Source organism: Dendrobates tinctorius, unplaced genomic scaffold (genome assembly GCF_039654945.1).
Source record: "Dendrobates tinctorius isolate UK_male_01 unplaced genomic scaffold, ASM3965494v1 ptg000054l, whole genome shotgun sequence".
NCBI classification, from domain to species: domain Eukaryota; kingdom Metazoa; phylum Chordata; class Amphibia; order Anura; family Dendrobatidae; genus Dendrobates; species Dendrobates tinctorius.
Window position 1 is genome coordinate 19,587,676 of NW_027361722.1, and position 22,398 is coordinate 19,610,073.

Genomic DNA, 22,398 nt, shown 5'->3' on the forward strand with positions numbered 1-22,398 from the left:
GAGCGCCGCTGTCCAGGTAACGGTGATCCCAGCGATCCCAGCCAGCTTCAGATCAGTGCTTACAAGCTTAATAAAAAAGAACTTGTAAGTGCTGCGCATGTTCTGCTGTCTAGCAGGAGTGGTCGGTCTCCAAGGTAACAAACTGGAAACAAAAGAAAGATGTTAATATCTCAAGAACGGCTGAAAATATTAACAAGCAGCAAATTGCAAAAACGCTTGAATTTAACTTACCATACCATTCATGAAGATGGGGAAAACAACCCTTTAACCCTTTTCCGACATCTATTAACCAGTTAAATGCCGCTGTCAAACACCGACAGCGGCATTTAACAAGCGCTTCAGTCAATCGCGCCAGAAATCAAACAACAAGCGTGGGATTGCATTTTTTTTTTGCAATTTCACCGCACTTGGAATTTTTTTTCCCCGTTTTCGAGCCTATGACACGGCAAAACCAATGGTGTCGCTCAAAAGTACAACTCGTCCCGCAACAAACAAGCCCTCACACGGCCATATTGACGGAAAAATAAAAATGTTATGGCTCTGGGAAGAAGGGGAGCGAAAAACGAAACGCAAAACCGAAAAAAGCTGCCGGGGGGGGGGTTTAAGGGGTTACATTCTCATTATTTGATCACATGAATGACATCAGATAAACCGCTGATGTGAAAAGTGACCGCTTATGAATATTTATACTTTATACGGCCATCTCCTGCGTCGACGATCCTGCGCACAGTTAACTACTATGTCCCGGAAGTATTTCGCTGTGTTCCGGGATATAGTTAACCGGCGCATGCGCAGTAATGATTTTAGGCTTTGCCCACAGTTGAGCAAAGCATGCTGCATGATTGCATTGCGCACGCGCGGACTATGGCGTACACCTACTCAAATTCTAGAAAATATTGCGGACGGCGACCAAGGATAGGGAGGAGGAATTGATAGGAAACACCGCCCATCGGATCGGCCTGGAGTCATTTAAATAGCCCGCCAAATTCAGGTGACAGATTCCCTTTAAGAGATTCGCTCGAATTCGGCAGAGATTTTTCTAATTTCTTGGATAAAAAAAAAAAAGTTGCTGACCCCAAAAACAGTGAATGGATGTGCTGGGAAATATCATACTGGTCCCCACTGGTCCTCTGCTCTGGGTCAGGTCCTCTCTTCGCCCTCTGCCGGGACTTAATATTTGCCATGATGCCATAACGTACACCGGCACCGGATGCCCCGGTAAGGAGTACAGAGATAATACAAAAAGTGAGTTTACAGTCGATTGGTTGATCCTTGCTGGTTGTAGTTGCCTCCAGTGTGTACGGGGCCAAGTGTCTATTGATGGTGTCCAACTAGAGGGAACTCGCGTTAGACTGACGTCTTATCTCCAGTTGCCAGCACTCATGGTTTGGGTGATGTTCACATGTGATCACAAAACCTATGCCAACATGGAGATCGGCACATTCAATGTTGTCTTTCTAGTCTTGCGGTTACACTGCCCCGGCCTTTAACAATGAAAGTGCTTGCTGTGGAGTAATTTGCAGGCCACACCTAACTCCAGATGTCATTTTTTGGCAGCTATTTTAACTTTTTTTTAGAACTTTGTAAAAAAAAAGAAAAATGTTGTTTGCATCACTAAAACATTTTATTTTTCTGATAACGAATGTTTTTTTACAAGCTCAGATGTATTTTTTTTTTTTATTATTATTATTATTGGTATAGGCAATATTTTGTTTGCTTTTTATTGCTTTTTTTTGTGGGGGGGGAGGTACCTTGACAGAAAAATGGCAGATCCAGATGGTTTTATTTTTCTTTTTTTTTTTTTTTACAGCATTTACTAGTTTTATTTTATATTGATTGAACATTTGCAGACAAAGCAATGCAGAATGCATTTATTATTATTGTAGTATTATCATTCTTTATCATTAATTATATATGTATTATAAGTATAATTATCACTATCATTTTTATAATTACATTATTAATCATTAGTTATGTTTGATTAATTATTAATGTATTATTATTATTTTGTAGTTTTGGGGGAGGGGTAAATGTAACTTAAAAAAAATGTTTTACATATATTTTTACATATTATTGCCTGTACTATATACTGCAATATGAAAGCTGGGCTTAAATAGGAGGATTAAGACGGCAGCAAAGATGGCTAATGAGCGAGTCGTGCAGCAAGTGGTAGGGCGATGGATCACGCAGGTTGATCCCGTCAGAGCCAATCCTGATTGTTGCTGATAAAAGTTGGTGCCAACCACCCGCCACGTCAAGGGGATAAAATGCACATTGAGCAGCCAGTAAAGATGATTCGACACCAGGTTTCACAATACAGACTATCTACATTATTAAATAGGTCTCAAACTTGATGAAGCTGGTGCACTTACTTTGAAAATTCATGTCACATCATAATGGCTGTAGAATTTCTTTTTAGATATTTTTTTTACCCTGGCGTAAAATGGCGCAATTATTAAAAACATAGCTACTTTACAAAAAAAAATATTTTTTTTTTTACATAAACAGTGCCACTCCTGCTCACAGGTTGTGTGTGGTATTGCAGCTCATTCTTAATTACTTCTATGGAACTGGGCTGAAAGAAAGCCAAATTTTGTTTCTTTTTTTCTCTGATCCTAAATATTGCGGCAACAAGAGGATAATGAATCATTTGTTAGAGAGCAAAAACAATTTTTTTTTTTTGTCATCTCATGATCATTTTAGGGATAACCCAAAAAAGGGTTTTCTGTAAAGAACTGAAGGCGAATACATGGATCTGTAGGTTGAATGGGTTTTTGAAGTTCTCCTATGGCGAGGTCTGTGCACACGGAGACTTTTTGCTGAGTTTTCGGAGCAGAAACTAAGCGGAAAGTTTTTGAAAAAGTTTTTGAGAGTTTCCACTAGAAATCCTTCTTGTTAGAGTGATCGAAGAGTGGAACAAGCTGCCACGAGAGGTGGTGAGTTCTCCTTCAATGGAAGTCTTCAAACAGAGGCTGGACAGACATCTGACTGGGATGATTTAGTGAATCCTGCTTTGAGCAGGGGGTTGGACCAGATGGCCCAGGAGGTCCCTTCCAACTCTACCATTCTATGATAAAATGGGGTAAAAAAAAACAACTCACCAAATACTCAGTGTGTGCACAAGGCCTAAGACCTGAGCCCCACTGATACTGGTTCTCTCCATTGAGCATGCCGGCCCTCCCCAAAAACATACAGACACACCTGAAACCGTATCATTCCTGTATGTGCCGCGTCATGCCGCATTTATGAGCGCACACGGTGGAATCACCCTGGGGCTGTGTTTTCACAGCCTTCACCTGAGCAACATAATTAGATGGTTTTTTTTTTTATGCAATCTCCCCAGGGTCAGAAAGAGCTCAGGTGTGCGCCGCTACATGTCACAGCCTCACAAGTCCAGCTCTGAACAGGTTAACCCCAGGAATCCTGGGTAGGAGGTGTAAGCTGTAGGTTTGGGGAGGAGTGGTCTACACCTGTGTCAATAGGTAACTCATCCCCATACAGATCTGTGGTGACCGGAGAGGAGGTTCTGCAGCAGTGATTCCGAGTGACAGCGGCTGCCGGACTGCGGAGGACAGGTAAGAAATCACTGCCATCATCCGTAGGCTCATTCCTGTCCTGTACACTTCATATATATATATATATATATATATATATATATTATTGTGTTTTTGTTCTTTCATTTTATTGTATTATTATATTAGAATTCCATTTTACACTTTTTTTTATATTATTAGGAAAAGGTCATGCCGTTTTTTTTTATTGTTTCTGTTCTTTGACATTTAGCGTGAGTGTGTGTGTGTGTATAAATATATATAATTTAATGTTATTTTAATTTATAGTGCTTTTTTTTTTTTTTTTTTTTTTTTTTTTCCTTTCCATTTTTCTATTTATTTTTTAAGCCAACCAAGTCCCACTTATAACCTAACATGTAGATCTAGAGGAAGGCAAAAACCTTGTGAGGCAGACACTAGTAGCCAGATATAGGGGAAATGTTACTTCTCGACTCTACATGCCGAGATCAGACCGGTTCTCTGGATTAACGTCTCATTACAGGATCTAGTGCCCAGTGCCCGAATCCTATAAGACTATATTTTTCAAGAAAAACATCAAGGTCCTCCTTGAACTTTTTCTAGTAAATCGATGATTGCAAAATCATGTGGAAGAGAGTTCCATAGTCTCCCTGCTGTTAAAGTAAAGAATCCATAGTCTCGCTGCTCGCACAGTAAAGAATCCATAGTCTCGCTGCTCACACAGTAAAGAATCTATAGTCTCGCTGCTCGCACGGTAAAGAATCCATAGTCTCGCTGCTCGCACGGTAAAGAATCCATAGTCTCGCTGCTCGCACGGTAAAGAATCCATAGTCTCGCTGCTCGCACGGTAAAGAATCCATAGTCTCGCTGCTCGCACGGTAAAGAATCCATAGTCTCGCTGCTCGCACGGTAAAGAATCCATAGTCTCGCTGCTCGCACGGTAAAGAATCCATAGTCTCGCTGCTCGCACGGTAAAGAATCCATAGTCTCGCTGCTCGCACGGTAAAGAATCCATAGTCTCGCTGCTCGCACGGTAAAGAATCCATAGTCTCGCTGCTCGCACGGTAAAGAATCCATAGTCTCGCTGCTCGCACGGTAAAGAATCCATAGTCTCGCTGCTCGCACGGTAAAGAATCCATAGTCTCGCTGCTCGCACGGTAAAGAATCCATAGTCTCGCTGCTCGCACGGTAAAGAATCCATAGTCTCGCTGCTCGCACGGTAAAGAATCCATAGTCTCGCTGCTCGCACGGTAAAGAATCCATAGTCTCGCTGCTCGCACGGTAAAGAATCCATCGTCTCGCTGCTCGCACGGTAAAGAATCCATCGTCTCGCTGCTCGCACGGTAAAGAATCCATCGTCTCGCTGCTCGCACGGTAAAGAATCCATAGTCTCGCTGCTCGCACGGTAAAGAATCCATAGTCTCGCTGCTCGCACGGTAAAGAATCCATCGTCTCGCTGCTCGCACGGTAAAGAATCCATCGTCTCGCTGCTCGCACGGTAAAGAATCCATCGTCTCGCTGCTCGCACGGTAAAGAATCCATCGTCTCGCTGCTCGCACGGTAAAGAATCCATCGTCTCGCTGCTCGCACGGTAAAGAATCCATAGTCTCGCTGCTCGCACAGTAAAGTATTTGGGTGCACATTCATGTTGTGTATAGTTCATCACATCATCTCGCTTGCGTGGAGGACGTTCGCTGGTGGGCAGCACTATATACGTGGATTGATGCGTGCACTAATTTTGGATACATTGGCGTCTGCACGGCGATGAGAGGCATTCCTAAATTCGATCTTGGGCACATTGGACATTAATAACACCACTGCAAAATGGCTGGACGCGCCCCTGCCCTTGCCATCGACTGTAATGCATGGCGATGGCAGATATTTGGGGGAATGTTTCATGGAATGTAACGCTTGATTTGGGTGTGAACTGAGCCGAAATGATGATAAACGTTGTACATGAGAAGAGACACTTGTCATTCAAGTTCTGCCGATCCCAGGTTCTTTCCCTTTGATCAGGACGAAGCCAAAACAACCGTCCCCTCCCAGTGTAACAGTAGCTAACTTTTGAGATTCTTCGCTCACCCGATGGACCATGAAATGCTTTTCTTGGATTTATCGAACATCATTTATCATTGCCGTGTATTCTAAACACCTTTCTGTGCCATTAGTCATAGCCTTACCCTTCTTGAAATGCCATCATAGCACTAGATCTCAGGGTCGGGCATTCCAGAGTTTCACTGCTGTAACTGTAAAGAACCCTATGACCTGGACTAAGCTAGCAGCATTGGACATCTGATCTATAAAAATGGTTTCCAATCATTTGATCCCTTAGAAGGTACAGGGGAAAAGTAGCAAAGTTATGGCTAAAGCCGAGTTCACATTACATCTAGGTCGCACATCGGGGTGTCCCCAGGTTAGGAAAGATCTCAGTCACTCTCTCCCCTGAAGCTGCTATGACAGGGACTAGTTGTAAAAGTGTGCATACCTTTTGAAGCTGAAGTCACAAAAGTTAAAAATATTTTGTGCAGAAAGTTTGGTGCCTCGTTTCTCTGGTATGTTCACACGTCATACATGCCAATATATATGTTGGGCTGCTAATTGGATATCTGATACATCCAATTGTTCTTGTGTCCTGCAGATAAAAGAATGCACTTACTTAGAGGAGGAACTTCCCAATTTGTACCATTCTGGGCATTATACTATTTATTCATTTATTTTACTCCCTTATATAGCACCATTAATTCCACAGCGCTTTACAGACATCATCACTGTCCCCATTGGGGCTCACAATCTAAATTCCCTATCGGTATGTCTTTGGAGTGTGGGAGGAAACCCACATAAACACAGGAAGAACATACAAACTCCTTGCAGATGTTGTTGTCCATGGTGGGATTTGAACCCATTATTATTACTATCATTGAAGCTTCGTTTTGAATTGATTATAACTACTTAGTATTCCGACCGCACAAGGGTGTAGTGTTCTGAATAGATTTGTATCTAATTGGCACAGAAAGTCAAATACATGCATCAATTTTATACAGAAGCGTTAACCTCGGTACGTTTTGAGTACCTTACTCCAGCAGGACAAAGTTTGCGGTTCTCAGGTCTTCATTTGATTGACTACTAAGTACTCCGAGTTCACAAGGTGTAACTTTTTGAATGGATTTGGATCTCATCAGCGCAGAAAGCTGAAAAGATGCACCAAGTTTATTTAGCAGAGTGCACCTCTTGATACATTTTGTGTACCTTAAGCTAGTTTCACGCAGCACACGGCGCTGCTAAGCCCTGCCCCCTCCGGTCATCTCCTCTCTACTATCGCACAGCGCTGCATGCGATCTGCGCACCCTGTCTTTAGCATAGGGTGCGCAGACCGTGCGCTGGCCGTGCACTAGTAGGATTTTGCATGCGCTGCGCCCTTTTGACGGTGTGCCGATATGCGCCAGACGCACCATGTTGCATTTTGGTGCGCTCGGCGCACCGTCAAAAGGGCGCAGCACACGCAAAATCCTACTAGCGCACGGTCTGCGCACCCTATGCTAAAGATATATATGGGTGTGACCGCCCTCTTTCTGAGCTGGGAAAGCCATCCAGTCTGGCCTAAGCTGTTACAAGTGGTTCAGCCGCTCGACCCTTATTCACATTCACGCCACTTGGCAAGTGATAAGGTTTTAAATACTAGAGTAGGGACTGTCCCACAAGGGTTGCCGTGACGTGGCGGGATGGCTTGTACATTATTTTGATCAAAATTATGTTTACTAAATACCCTTATTATTATTATCACCTTTATGCATTATTTGCAGTATATTTTTTACTTTTAGTTCAGGATATTTGTGTTTTTTGCTTTTTGTTTTCTAAAGATAGGGTGCGCAGATCGCATGCAGCGCTGTGCGATAGTAGGGAGGAGATGACCAGAGGGGGCGTGGCAGGGGAGCAGGGCTTAGTGGTGCCATGCGCTGCGTGAAGATACGCTAGTGTGAAACTAGCCTTACTGCAGCAGGACAAAGGTTGCTGTTCCCAGTTCTTCATTTGGTTATGACTCATTACCAAATGAAGAACTGGGAACCGCAACCTTTGTCCAGCTGCAGTAAGGTACCCAAAACATATCAACGGGTGTACTCTTCTAAATAAACTTGATGCCTCTTTTCAGCTATCCGGGCTGATCAGATCCAAATTCATTCAGAACGTTACACCCCTGTGCACTCGAAGTACTTAGTAATCATAATTTATGACTACTAAGTACTCTGAGTGCACAAAGGTGAACATTATGAATGGATTTGGATCTGATCGTCATGGAAAGCTGAGAACTATTTATAAGAGTACACCTCTTGATACTTTTTGTGTACCTTGCTCCAGCAGGATATAGTTCCTGTTCTCCGTAGGGGGTCTGGCCATATAGGTATCCCACGGGTTGGTGCAATGAAGGCGCCTCTGTGTACCCTTCAGCATTCATATATGGACAGCCCTCGTGGTCCCTGGTAATGATTTCTGAGGGCAATAGATGGAAATGCTTCTATAGATGCCTTATTTCAGATCGTCTCATTTAGTACGGCCGAGTCCAGGAAGCTTTAAAGAAACAATCAACTGTTAATTTGGTGTTCTTAGTTCTCCGCTTGTTCCCCGTTCACGATAATTGTTCCTAATGTAACCTGAACCGCTGGTAACTTTCTCTCACCTCGCAACTTCATACCTGAATTTATAGCTGATGCCTTTGACAGGAAACACCTTTTAACCCCTCGCATCTGCAGCCAATTTTCATTTTTGCGCTTTCCTTTTTTGCCTCCAAGAACCATAACTTTTTGACTTTTCTATCTCTATAGTGTAACAAAGGTTTTTTGTTTTTTTTTTGTTTGTTTTTTTTGCAGGACGCTTTATATTTTAATTCTATATTTCGATAGATTGCAGAATTATGAACGCGGTGATATCAAATGTTTATTATTTTTTTTAATTTCTGTATTTTTCCCAACTTTTGTATTTTATACATTTGATCTTATACTAGTATTGCGATATATAGTGGGCTCAGCGTGCAGCTGAGCTTTACAGGAGGACCAAGATGGCTGCCACAGGGGCTTTCATGGTGACCCATCGGAGCCCCGTGATATGAGCCGGTGTGCTCGAGAACCAGCCGCTCTCCGAGATTGCAAGAAACGCTGCTGTCGTCGATTGATAGAGAATTTTACATGGTTAATAGGTGTGGCCACAGTTTAGCTTTTTACCATCAGCCGCTCGTAGAGGCAGCTCTGCTCTTGAGCCCCCTCTACATACCCTCCCCCTTTGCACTCGCATTCATGCATGTGATATTGCATTAAGGGGTTAATGGATTATTGTGACGGTTTTAGGAAACCTGCACACTTTTAGGACAAGCTGCAGTTCTTGCTGTGGATTCGAAAGTTGGGATTCATTGCGTAACTCCATAACAAATCTGCCACTTGAAGATTTAAAGCGAACTACAAAAATATTTAGTTTTTTTTTTACCTGGTGTAAATGCCGCTGTTCTCCTGAATCGGGTGTTGTTTTTCTCATGTCCCTGCGCCTCTCCGTTCCGAAGATATGGCTTCTTTTCCTGGTATATAAAGCTTAGCCAACTGGGTGTGGTTCTCATAATGACACGCCCACAAAGATGGGAATCATGCCCACTTGAATAAAAAAAAAGACTAGATTTATAGACGAGGATGAAGGAGGCCATATCTCAGGAACGGAGAGGCGCAGGGACAAAAGAAATACACCGCCGGATTCAGGAGAACAGCGGCATTTACACCAGGTAATAAAGTTACACATTTATGGCAAATGAGAGGTTCACTTTTACATCCACACCATGAATTAATTTTCTATGCAGAGTGGATGGATAAAATTTACTAAAATCGCTTCCATGCCGTGCCATATGCCGAGCTATATAAAGTGACACATGTCCTACGAGGCAAAGTGCCAGACATGCGTCATAGCACAGAAACTGGTAGCACTCCAGTCTTCTCCCCCGTATACAGTGCAGTTGTAGGGTTGAGCAGGTTCGCAGGATGCAGTGACGAGACACTAGACGAATGGTGGTTTTCGAAATCACTTTTATATACTTTAGCCGATGGGCTTGGCTGAACAGAACAAGAATAAAGAACAACAAAAATAGTCTGCGCAGGGACTCAACAATCTTAACCAAGTATAGTATCACTTAGCCTTCCAGGGACTGCTGGTTTCAGTAGCATGGGCGCGTTGAGGTCGCTGAGGCGGCTGTCCTGAGGAAAGTGATGTCGGTGGGGGCAACAGGCCCTGAAGGTAACGCTGCCGCTGGGGCGCAACAGGCCCTGAAGGTAACGCTGCCGCTGGGGCGCAACAGGCCCTGAAGGTAACGCTGCCGCTGGGGCGCAACAGGCCCTGAAGGTAACGCTGCCGCTGGGGCGCAACAGGCCCTGAAGGTAACGCTGCCGCTGGGGCGCAACAGGCCCTGAAGGTAACGCTGCCGCTGGGGCGCAACAGGCCCTGAAGGTAACGCTGCCGCTGGGGCGCAACAGGCCCTGAAGGTAACGCTGCCGCTGGGGCGCAACAGGCCCTGAAGGTAACGCTGCCGCTGGGGCGCAACAGGCCCTGAAGGTAACGCTGCCGCTGGGGCGCAACAGGCCCTGAAGGTAACGCTGCCGCTGGGGCGCAACAGGCCCTGAAGGTAACGCTGCCGCTGGGGCGCAACAGGCCCTGAAGGTAACGCTGCCGCTGGGGCGCAACAGGCCCTGAAGGTAACGCTGCCGCTGGGGCGCAACAGGCCCTGAAGGTAACGCTGCCGCTGGGGCGGCGCGCGGTGATGACGCAGTTCCCCAGAAAGGCCTGTAGCCGTCCTTTACCAAGGAGTCTCTTCCTAAGCCAGGGTAGCGAGCCTTTTATCCCGCCTGTGACAAGGTGGCGTATCTTGAGGCCGATGATGGTCGGCGTGATGGGGGAAGGCTGGGGGGAAGGGCTCAGGTCTCTGTGGCCTGGTTACCAGTACTCACGGCCACAACCGGAGGTATAGTTCCTCTCTCTCCAAGGCGGGGGTTAGCGGGGATAATTCTCTCAGGACGAGAGCGGGGAGCAGTCTCTGGGCACAGTCTCTCACGTCTCTTGTCGGTAAATCGCCCGCTTTCTCCTCGCAGGCTCCTCTCGGTGCCCCTGCAAGTCACCCTGCGTCCTGCCTTCACTCTCTCTCTTCCCCAACTGCCACATCAGCGCGTCCCCTGCTCCTTTTACCCTAGCCCCGCCCCTTGTTGCCCTGACAACTTCAGTCGCATGTCTCCCTTTGTAATCCCCCTGATGTGATTCCTTCAATAACTCTGATGGCGGTCCCCTTGGTTCCGGCCCAAACACTATATGGGGGTCCTCCTCCCCACACAGTCACATGAACAACCATACAGAATGCGTCACATTTCCTTATACATGAGGCGCCAACCATAGTCCGTCATTTCTACATGTAAAATGTAAAAATTAGTTGTAAAAGTGTGCATGACCTTAGGACCTTTGGCTCCTGTTTCTATGTATTATATAGAAACTATGGCACCTCCTCTCCCTGGTATGTGCACACGACATACTGTAGATGCCATCTGTGCCAGGGTATGCTCCACTAACTGGATATCTGGTGCCTCCAATTGTTCTCCATGCAGAAGAATGCACTTGTATAAAGGAGAGCAACTTTCCAACTTTATAATATATCTTCTTACAGGCTTTTGCTTCTTTCTCCATTTATGAGCCACTTCTCTTTTCCTGCCACCTGATCCTAACATTCACTGCATTGACATTGCAGTTGAATGAGAGGGCAGAAGAGGCACAGCGAAAGAGAGGCAGAGACATGACGCACAGACTTTTGATAAAGCTGATTTCTAATAAGTGTTTTAGCTGATGCCAGAGCTGGATTCACAGTTACACTGCTCAGTATTGCTGTATAATATTCTCCATGCTGCTGTCTCTACTGAGCATGTGCTATATAGAGACAGGAGAGCAAGAATTCCTCATCTCTGTGTGCAGTGTCTGGGAGACATAACATCAGCTGATCTTCACCCAGCAGCTCAGAAACAAATGAAAATTGGACACAGCAGAGGGGAAAAATGGTGAAAATGCATTATACAAGTCAAATAATGTGCAGAAATAGTGTTATTCCTTACGAACGCTCACAGGAGAGGTCACCTGTATCTATAGGTATGATTTAAACTGAACTCCATTCACATCCAGAGCTGCCTTCAAACGTCTTCTGGTTACCAAAGTCACACAACAGAATATTTTTAAGGCATTTTTGGATGTTACTGAGGTGCGATAGTTCTGCAGAAAAAGATCTGAGATTGCTTACATCAGTGAATTTGCTATTCAGCACTCTGGGAAACCTGGGTGACCACTCCATGTGAGATGTAGTCAGGTAAGTTGTCTTCGAATTCTACAAGAACGGAGATAAGAAAACTAAACTAGAACTCGACTTATTCAAAATGGTATTTTTTACTAGTCTGTATGGTTTTATGCTTTGTCAGAACGGTTTTCTGTACAGACACAACTGAACATTGAACAGAGTTATATTGTCAGATCCGTGACTCATGTTTGTTTTCAAGTAAAGATAATCTACGCCCACAATAACGTGATGAATGATATAAATGCTATAATGCTGTCTAATCTGTACAAGAATATAACTACTATAATACTGCCCCTATGTACAAGAATATAACTACTATAATACTGCCCCCTATGTACAAGACTATAACTACTATAATACTGCTCCTATATACAAGAATATAACTACTATAATACCGCTCCTATATACAAGAATATAACTACTATAATACTGCCCCCTATGTACAAGACTATAACTACTATAATACTGCCCCCTATGTACAAGAATATAACTACTATAATACTGCCCCCTATGTACAAGAATATAACTACTATAAGACTGCTCCTATGTACAAGAATATAACTACTATAATACTGCCCCCTATGTACAAGAATATAACTACTATAATACTGCTCCTATGTACAAGAATATAACTACTATAATACTGCCCCCTATGTACAAGAATATAACTACTATAATACTGCTCCTATATACAAGAATATAACTACTATAATACCGCTCCTATATACAAGAATATAACTACTATAATACTGCCCCCTATGTACAAGACTATAACTACTATAATACTGCCCCCTATGTACAAGACTATAACTACTATAATACTGCCCCCTATGTACAAGACTATAACTACTATAATACTGCCCCCTATGTACAAGAATATAACTACTATAATACTGCCCCCTATGTACAAGAATATAACTACTATAAGACTGCTCCTATGTACAAGAATATAACTACTTTAATACTGCCCCTATGTACAAGAATATAACTACTATAATACTGCTCCTATGTACAAGAATATAACTACTATAATACTGCCCCTATGTACAAGAATAGAACTACTATAATACTGCCCCCTATGTACAAGAATAGAACTACTATAATGCTGACAACTATATATGAGCATAGCTGCTATTATACTTCTCCCTGCATTAGTTGGGCAGTGTCTCCTTTGATGATACAGGAACAGGTAGAATCATTAGTAAATCTCGCCTGTCACGGTTTTCTGTCCGTGTCCCGCTGACCCCAGAGGACGTCATTATGTTGTGTACAGTCAGGTACTTCAGTCTTGTCATTCAGCATCCGCCATGTGATGAGCTGTCGGGGGAATTAAATCCCTCCTTCGATATTGCTAAATATGTGGATTCTATTATCTGTGTGTGTGGTATGACCGCTCTAATCTTGTTGGTGTATACAGAATATCTAGTAGCGCCCCCTTTATTATAGGGAATATTATACCTAACAAGGGGATAATTGTATAGACGTGAGCAGCGTGTGTGACTGCACTGTATGGCACTGTATTGTGTTCATAGACTCAATTCATAGCGTTCACTGTTGTGTCCAAGACCTGACGAGTCATTACTGGCGCATGATCTGTTAAATCTGGCACTGATTACATACATAGTATATAACGGTTGTATTTTCTCATCCATGATGTGGTTGTAAGTCCTGGCCCAACAGCAGTTTTTGAGACCCAATCTATTCGCATCATACAGTATATGTCGGAGATGCTGTTACTTCTTGTGATTGCAGTATGAACGAGAAAATATAACTGCTATAATGACATCATCTGAATTTTCCCTTCGCCTAATCCTTAAAGTATATCTGATGCTTTAGGTTTTATTTAATTAATTTATATATCCTAAATCAATAGTAAACGTGAAAATAAGAAACTTTGTAATATAGTTTAATGCAATTCTTTCTCCTCCTGGAATGATCTTTCAGTCTGAAACTTTTCAGTTCACAGGTAAAATCTGTCTGCAGGGAGTAAAGACTTTTCCATTACTGAGAGAGATGACTGTTGGTGCTCATAAACTTCTATGGAGCTTGCAATAGTCTGTGTGTTCCTCTAGCTCTTCCCCTCTCCATAGAACTTTAAAAACACCAGCTGTCATCTCCTATTTCAGTAATTGTAAAATGTTTTCATGAGCCCTGGAGGAGAACAAAAAAAAATTAGTTAAGCTATATTACATAGTTGCTTGTTTTCAATTGTACTAATTAAAAATCTCTACATAAGATTGGACAAGTGTCGACATATACTATAAAATTAACTATGCAGTGTGTGCTGCTTTTATGTAGTTGAGCACAGTATGGCAGTATTTGCGGAATACCAACATACAGATGTGGCACCCCAGGAGTCCGGTTGCCACAGTGGCATTGCCTCCTTCACAGGGGGATGATGATATGCCTGGAAGCAAGGAGGGGTCCCTTAGCCAGGAAATAGCAACTTCCAACACTTTTCCTACTCCGGACCAGAAGGGGGAGCTGTAAACCCAGTTGCAGGGGAGCTTTCCTATAACGTCTGGGCTGGAGGTGGGATTAGTTAGTTGCAGTTTGTAAGTGTGTGTGCACACATTGCGGATTCTGCTGCGGATCCGCAGCAGTTTCTGATGCGTTGTACAGTACCTTTTTAAAGCCTATGGAAAAGGAATAACGCAGTGCACATGCTGTGGATTTTTCCACGTGGATTAAAATCCACAGCATGCCAATTCTTTGTGCGGAATCCGCAGCGGTTTGACACATGCTCCATTACCAGGTGTCAAAACGCAGGGGAAAACCGCAGGTTAATCCACACTAAATCCGCAGGTGAAGTGCAGGTCATTTGACCTGTGGATTTACCTATGGATTTAGCCAAATCCGCAGCTCAATCCGCAATGTGTGCACATACCCTTAGAGTCTGTACAAGGGACAGGAGCTGTGAGGAGCTCGTCCCAAGAGCAAAAGAAAGGAGAAGATTAGGGAGCCCTGGGGATTGGAGCTGTGACCCAGCACACCCCAGGGCTGAACGCTTGAAAGTGGACGCCGGAGTCCGTGGCTGCACGGGTACAACAGTCCCAGCAGCCAAATCCGGAGGGCAGGAGACTGCAGGCCTCCTGGCCAATCATACGTCTGAGCCGGAGCCACCACAAAGGAGTTACACCTGTAAAAGGCTCAAGCTGCCTGCCATACAGACAAGGTCTAAAGAACAGTAGGGAACAGAGGACTGAGCATAGCTTCAGGCAGCAAGGACCTCATAGGACAGCGCAGAAAGGAGGCCTCCAACCCATCTGGCTTAGTGGATCCTAAGTTGCTTCCATGCTGCCTGGATCTCCATTACCATTTGTACTCCGTGCCCTGGTCTGCACCTCAAACTGTGAGTAAAAGTGTGAAGACTGCACCCCGCTGTGTCCTCCTGTTTATTTGCTGCGTCACCTCAGCCCTGCACTACAACCATCATCGCCATCATTTTACACTATTATTGCCCTGGGGCTTAGCTCTACCTGTGGAGAGCTGTAACAACTCTGCTGCATTACCATCAGCCCCAGCGGTCTCTTCAAGCAGCGTCGGCTAACATCTAATTGCCGAATACCACAGGTGGCGTCATGAACCTTCTTTCATAAACTTTATCATGCCCTTATCATTCTTATTGGAACTCCAGGGCCACGGACCGGATCACTGCTGCCGTGACACATCCCCTTAAGAACCGGCCCGGTACTGAGTATCCCCCGGCTCACAGAGACTGCTATACAACTACTATGATGTACAGAAGGCAGTGCCAAAGTGCAAACAGAAAAACAATATAAAAACTGGAATTGTGCAACCCCCTATTGTAATGTGAGCGTGCACGTGACGTGAGCGTGCTTTACAGATCTACAGGGTGGGGTCACCTGCGGCCAGGAGAAACAGCGTTCCTAGATTTGCCCCCTGAACACGGTAGTATTGCGCCACAGATCTGGAGACTTTCTCATGCATAGATGTGAGTGATATTGGCCGCTGCTGACAGACCGCTCCTGTGCCGTCATTAGTCGCTGACTTCTGCATGCCATCTATAGGCAATGACTTAAGAATGTCGAAGGCACGGCATGAAAATACCAGATACAAGTCACTCCCGGAAATAGGTGTTCCCTCTATGACTATGTTTAGGGTTCTTCGTTATCTCTGGAACACGCTGTGCAATATTCACCTGCGGGACATGAGCGCAAATTTATTATCTGTGGTACAACATGAGCTTTTATTGTCATATGACATAGCAGTCAGCCACAAAACGTTGTCCTCACTTTAGGTAGTACTGAGGGTCAGCTCTCCCCTAGAAGGAAAACTAGCGTTTGTCATCCAAAGAGCGTTCCACCTGTAGTCGGCTGTATCAGGATTTTCATAGGGCCGCAGATGGAGACTAGGGTCGGCACATTTTTCTGACCGCGAATCCTTTTGTGCTGAGGGAGTGAGCGAGTCGGCAGACGACGAGCTGAGGTGGCAGTGTAGCAATCGCAGGTACGTGGGATGCAGTGACGAGGCGGGAGACGGGATGAACTTAAAATGGAATATAAAATGTAATATATATATATTACATCTACCTATGGGGGCTATTTCGAGCAACTAAACAAGCTAACAATAGTTATCCTCGCAGGGATCAAACAAGAATACACTGGTAACACGAACACGACTAACCCGGTAAAGACCGGTTACTATAGGGCCGCGGTATGGCCGACTACGGGTCCTGAGTATTAACTACAACATGTCACTTATCCTCTGTGACGTTCGGCAAAGTGGTGGTCGGCGATGCTCCGGCACTTCAGCCGCTGGGCCCAGCCGACGAAGATCTGGTGGAGACTTCGGGCGTTCCTACGCCCAGGCGAAGTGGGGGCACAGCAGGCCCCTGAAGAGTTCCTCTGCAATGCTCCTCCCGGCGGAGGCGGTACGGCGCTGCCCGGAGACCGGAAGGTGTAGGCCGCAGCCACAAGCTGGGGACGGGCAGCGGGGGCCACGGGCGGCAGCAGACAGGTCGCAGCCGCGGGCTGGGGTAATGCAACCGTGGGCTGGAGTTGAGCAGCCGCGGACGGCAGTGGACAGGCCGCGGGCGGCAGCGGACAGGCAGCTACCACGGGCTGGAGTGGAGTGGTGGCGACCACTAGGAGTGCGGACAGACGGTGCTTCTCTGCTGGACGGCTCGGTGCTGTCTCCCTTCTGTCTGCGGTGAGTCGACCTTCAGTCTCTCCAGTCGCTGCTCTCCCCTCTTTGCTCTGGCTCTCTGGTGCCCTCTAGCTTCGTTGCTCCTTCTCTCCTGCTCCGTCGACTGACCCCTGCTGGCGTCCTCAGCCCCTTTTATACTGGCTCCACCCCCAACCTTTCTAGAACTCTGAGTTCTGTCCCCTAATTATGTCCCCCGGAAACAGTCCCCCTAGGAACCTTGGTGACGGTCCCCTTGGTTCTGGCCCGGACACACAGCGGGTACTCCTCCTACAGCAGGACAGGTAAAGATAGAGTTGAGTATAATATTTTTAATTTTTTTAACCCCTTTCCGTCCACCTGCTTATTATACTTTAGGGTTTTCGGGAGCTTAATAAACATCTTTTATATTCAATTAATTTTTTATTGAGTGAAATCACTTTAACATGCAAAGAAGAAGTATTCGTTGAACTTAAGTATAATCAAAATAAGTTACAATAAAGTGTGGTTAAATTCAGAAGTAACATAAACCATATAATAACTGATAATTAGTTGATAATTCACATTTAGAAATTTTGCATCTAGAGGTATAAGGAGCATAAGATAAAGAAAAGACTTATGCTGGTCTTATGTTTAAAATTGGTGTCGTAACACAACTATTTACATGGATGGAAGCATTAGTGTTTTTAAAAGAAGGAAAGGGATGGGTTAATTCAGTAGAAGGGTAGGTGGTTATGCCCACTTATGTGTTGGAACAAAAGTCTGTTTGCCATGACGGGGTATAAGTTCTTCTAATGAAGATCATTCATGATCGATTAGGTCCAAAAACAAACATCTTTGAATGGCGACCGGGACCACGTTCCATTTCCATTGAATTCATTTGAGGAGAATCATATTTACCCTAATGAATTCATGCAAATCTCTAGAATTTGCGTTTCAGGACATTTGATCATGTCTTACACCAAAACCGTCAGATTGGAGGGGATTATGCAAATATGTTCCAAAATGGGCGGTTTTTGTAAGTATTCCTGGGCGGAGTGAGGGGGGGGTGGCATAAAATTTGTCCTGGTCGTATTATGTTCCAGTGAAGCCGGCCATACAAATTAGATGGCTGTCGGCAGGATGATGCGTTGGCCGACAGCCACCTCAGCTGGCTCTCCCATACTCTTCTCTTTGTAAAAGCGGCCGACAGATGCCTCGAACATCGGCTTATCTCTGGAAGAGCAATGCAATCAGGAGTCCGAAATCGGACATGTCCAATCGACAGCTCTCCCAATAAACAATTGGCCGGCGCTCACATATCAAACTATCGGACCCATTGATATCGGTGGGTTTGGCCGGCATTAGGCTGTGTAAGGAAGGGGGGGCTTTAGAGGGGTCACGTGAGAAAGCTGCATGCCAAATTCTTATTTGGTCAACCACTAATCCTCCAGACACCCCTACATAATGCACAATCAATTGACAGTCCTAGGAAATTCAACAGGAGGATAATAAGCGAGTGCCAGACTACTCTGGGTGACGAGAACAAACTACAATCATGGCAGAATTTTGACAACTGGTCCATATTGTACCCAGGGCGGGCGATACACTGCCCATTATTTGAGCATTAACCTTTATGTGATTCACGTTGATGAATTGATTATTAAGACAAATGGGTTTTCCTATATTCACAGTAGATAACGCAGTCGGCGAGGTCTGAGGCCCTGACATCTGCTCATAAATCTGCCGGGGCAGCGATCGATCACTCCTGGTGCGCCCTGAATGTCCGCGTAGGCTGCAGTCCGGGGAGTAATATGAAACGCCCGCACCCCAATACAAAATCTGTACCAGGTCCCCGACCCTCTGCCATACAGTGGGTATTTCAGCTACTCAGATCAAAGCACTTTTTTTTTTTTTTTTTTTTTATGCTGCCTTCAATATTTAAAAATGAAAAATTGTAAAAGTCCATACAAAATTAAAATATAAAAAAAACATATTTGGTACTGCCGCCTAATTGTCCAAACTAATAAAATATTCCAACATTAGCTGCCCCACGTGTGACCTCGTGCTGGTTCTCAATTTCCATCCAAGTCTAGTTACCTAGAAATTTCTCACCCAGACATGCAACGTCTATAAAACCCCTGCAATAAAGCGTTAAATACCGGCGCTTCTGCAGTAACGCAATTATTAACGTCACAGGGAAGTAACATTCACATTCTGGTTTCTTGGTAATAACAGCGCAGAGATACAGCAGACGCGGGTTTGTTGTTGCTTCTGCCGTCCGACATTTTTGAGAGCCCTAACTTTCTCTTTCATTCGCCATATGAGGGCTTGTGTTTTTTATTTGTTTTGTTTTAGCTGGACGAGTTATAGTTATGAGTGCAGCAATTTATTGTACTAAAGAATCGGAGGGAGAGGAAAGAAAAAATTCTTTTTGAAATGAGGAAAACCATTCCATTGTGGTTGTTTGGGTTTTGTTCTTTTTATCGGTGTTCAGTACGATTACAGCAATACTGAATTTTAATATTTGTATTTTATTTTTTTTTTTTATTTTTTTTTAATTTGTAGAGCAAGGAAAAATGTGGCGAATTCAATGTTTGCTTTTTTTTTATTATTTTTAAACTTTTTCATTTTTTCTCCTTCGCATTATTGGGGGACACAGGTACTGTGGGTCTACAGTCATGGCCAAAAGTTTTGAGAATGACACAATTATTATATTTTCACATGATCTGCTGCCCTCTGGTTTTTATATGTGTTTGTCAGATGTTTTTATCACATACAGAAATATAATTGCAATCATATTATGAGCAGCAAAAGGTTATATTGACAGTTAGGATGAGTTAATGCAGCAAGTCAATATTTGCAGTGTTGACCCTTCTTCTTCAGGACCTCAGCAATTCTCCCTGGCATGCTCTCAATCAACTTCTGGATCAAATCCTGACTGATAGCAGTCCATTCTTGCAAAATCAATGCTTTTATTTTGTCTGAATTTGAAGGTTTTTGTTTGTCCACCCGTCTCTTGATGATTGACCACAAGTTCTCAATGGGATTAAGATCTGGGGAGTTTCCAGGCCATGGTCCCAAAATCTCTGTTTTGTTCCCTGAGCCATTTAGTTATCACCTTTGCTTTATGGCAAGGTCCTCCATCATGTTGAAAAAGGCATTGTTGATCGCCAAACTGCTCTTGGACGGTTGGGAGAAGTTGCTCTTGGAGGACATTCTGGTACCATTCTTTATTCATGGCTGTGTTTTTAGGCAAGACTGAGAGAGAGCCCATTCCCTTGGCTGAGAAGCCACCCCACACATGAATGGTTTCAGGATGCTTGACAGTTGGCATGAGACAAGACTGGTGGTAGCGCTCACCTGGTCTTCTCCGAATAAGCCGTTTTCCAGATGTCCCAAACAATTGAAAAGGGGATTCATCAGAGAAAATGACTTTACCCCAGTCCTCAGCAGTCCACTCCCTGTACCTCTTGCAGAATATCAGTCTGTCCATGATGTTTTTCCTGGAGAGAAGTGGCTTCTTTGCTGCCCTCCTTGAGACCAGGCCTTGCTCCAAGAGTCTCCGCCTCACAGTGCGTGCAGATGCACTCACACCTGCCTGCTGCCATTCCTGAGCAAGCTCTGCACTGCTGGTAGCCCGATCCCGCAGCTGAAACACTTTTAAGAGATGGTCCTGGCACTTGCTGGTCTTTCTTGGGCGCCCTGGAGCCTTTTTGGCAACAAGGGAACCTCTCTCCTTGAAGTTCTTGATGATGCGATAGATTGTTGACTGAGGTGCAATCTTTCTAGCTGCGATACTCTTCCCTGTTAGGCCATTTTTGTGCAGTGCAATGATGACTGCACGTGTTTCTTTAGAGATAACCATGGTTAACAGAAGAGAAACAATGATGCCAAGCACCAGCCTCCTTTTAAAGTGTCCAGTGGTGTCATTCTTACTTAATCATGACAGATTGATCTCCAGCCCTGTCCTCATCATCACCCACACCTGTGTTAATGGAGCAATCACTGAAACGATGTTAGCTGGTCCTTTTAAGGCAGGGCTGCAATGATGTTGAAATGTGTTTTGGGGGATAAAGTTCATTTTCTAGGCAACTATTGACTTTGCAAGTAATTGCTGTTAAGCTGATCACTCTTTATAACATTCTGGAGTATATGCAAATTGCCATTAGAAAAAATGAAGCAGTAGACTTTGTAAAAATTAATATTTGTGTCATTCTCAAAACTTTTGGCCATGACTGTATTCTACTGCCGCCTGGAGGCTGACACTAGTGGGGGAAAAAAGAGGTTAGCTCCTCCTCTGCCGTATACAACCTCGCCCCGGTTGCGGGTGGAATCAGCTTTTGCTTAGTGTCCTTTGGAGGCACACGTCTGGGCATTGCCCTTCGGGGTGGCCACCGCTCCCAGGGTATTCACAAAGGTCATGGCAGTCGTCATGGCCACCCTGCACTCCTGGGGCATAGTTGTCTTTCCTTATTTAGAAGAACTCTTGGTTAAGGACCCTTCCTTTCGGGCATGCGAGGAAAGTGTCGGCATCACGCTAGATACTCTTTCCCGCTTAGGATGGCTGGTCAATCTGAAAAAGTCATCCCCTGTGCCAGCTCAGAGGATCGCCTTCTTAGGAATGATCTTCAACACTTCCCGGGGGTTGGTGATTCTCCCTCAGGACAAGGCCTTAGGCCGGTTTCACATTTGCGTTTCAGGGCGCAGCAACGGCCTGCGCACGGCTGCCGTTATGCCCCTCCCCCTGCCGCGCCTCCGCCGGTAGCTCCGCCTTTCAGCGCATGATGCTGCATGCGTCCCCTATCTTTATCACTGGGGGCGCAGGCCGTGCGCAGTATGCGTTTGGTGGCGCATGCGTCCTTTTGACGGTGCGCCGACCAGCGCCAAACGCAACTTGTTGCAATTTGGTTGCGCTCGGCGCACCGTCAAAAGGACGCATGCGCCGCCAAACTCATACTGCACACAGCCTGCGTCCCCAGTGATAAAGATAGGGGACGCATGCGGGGCTTAGCGGCGGCCGTGCGCAGGCCGTCGCTGCGCCCTGAAACGCAAATGTGAAACCGGCCTTAGTGCTGCGGCGGAGAGTCCGGAAGCTGCGCCGACCGGTCCCTCATATCATCCGCTTCTGCATGAGGATCCTAGGGAAGATGATGGCAGCAATGGAGGCAATTCCGTTTGCCCAGCTCCATCTTCGCCCCCTGCAGCATGCCCTGTTATCAGTCTGGGACAAAAGCCCATTCTCTCTCAATCGCCGGTGCCAGTTGCCCACGCGGGTCACACAGGCACTTGGGTGGTCGACAGCCAGTGTCTCACTTCTCCAGGGCAAGCCTTTTCCCCCCAGAACATTGGTTGGTGGTGACAACCGACGTCAGCCTCCTCGGCTGGGGAGCG

At 45.1% G+C, this 22,398-nt stretch overlaps 1 protein-coding gene across 1 annotated transcript in view; it reads left to right on the plus strand.

Annotated features, from left to right (window-relative positions):
- The first annotated feature begins 3,402 nt into the window (after nt 1-3,402).
- Nucleotides 3,403-22,398, plus strand: part of TMPRSS2 (transmembrane serine protease 2) — a 41,212-nt gene continuing 22,216 nt past the window's right edge. The window contains exon 1 of the mRNA XM_073577217.1: nt 3,403-3,575. The gene's annotated coding sequence lies outside the window, so the exon portion shown is untranslated. The remainder of the gene's footprint in view (nt 3,576-22,398) is intronic.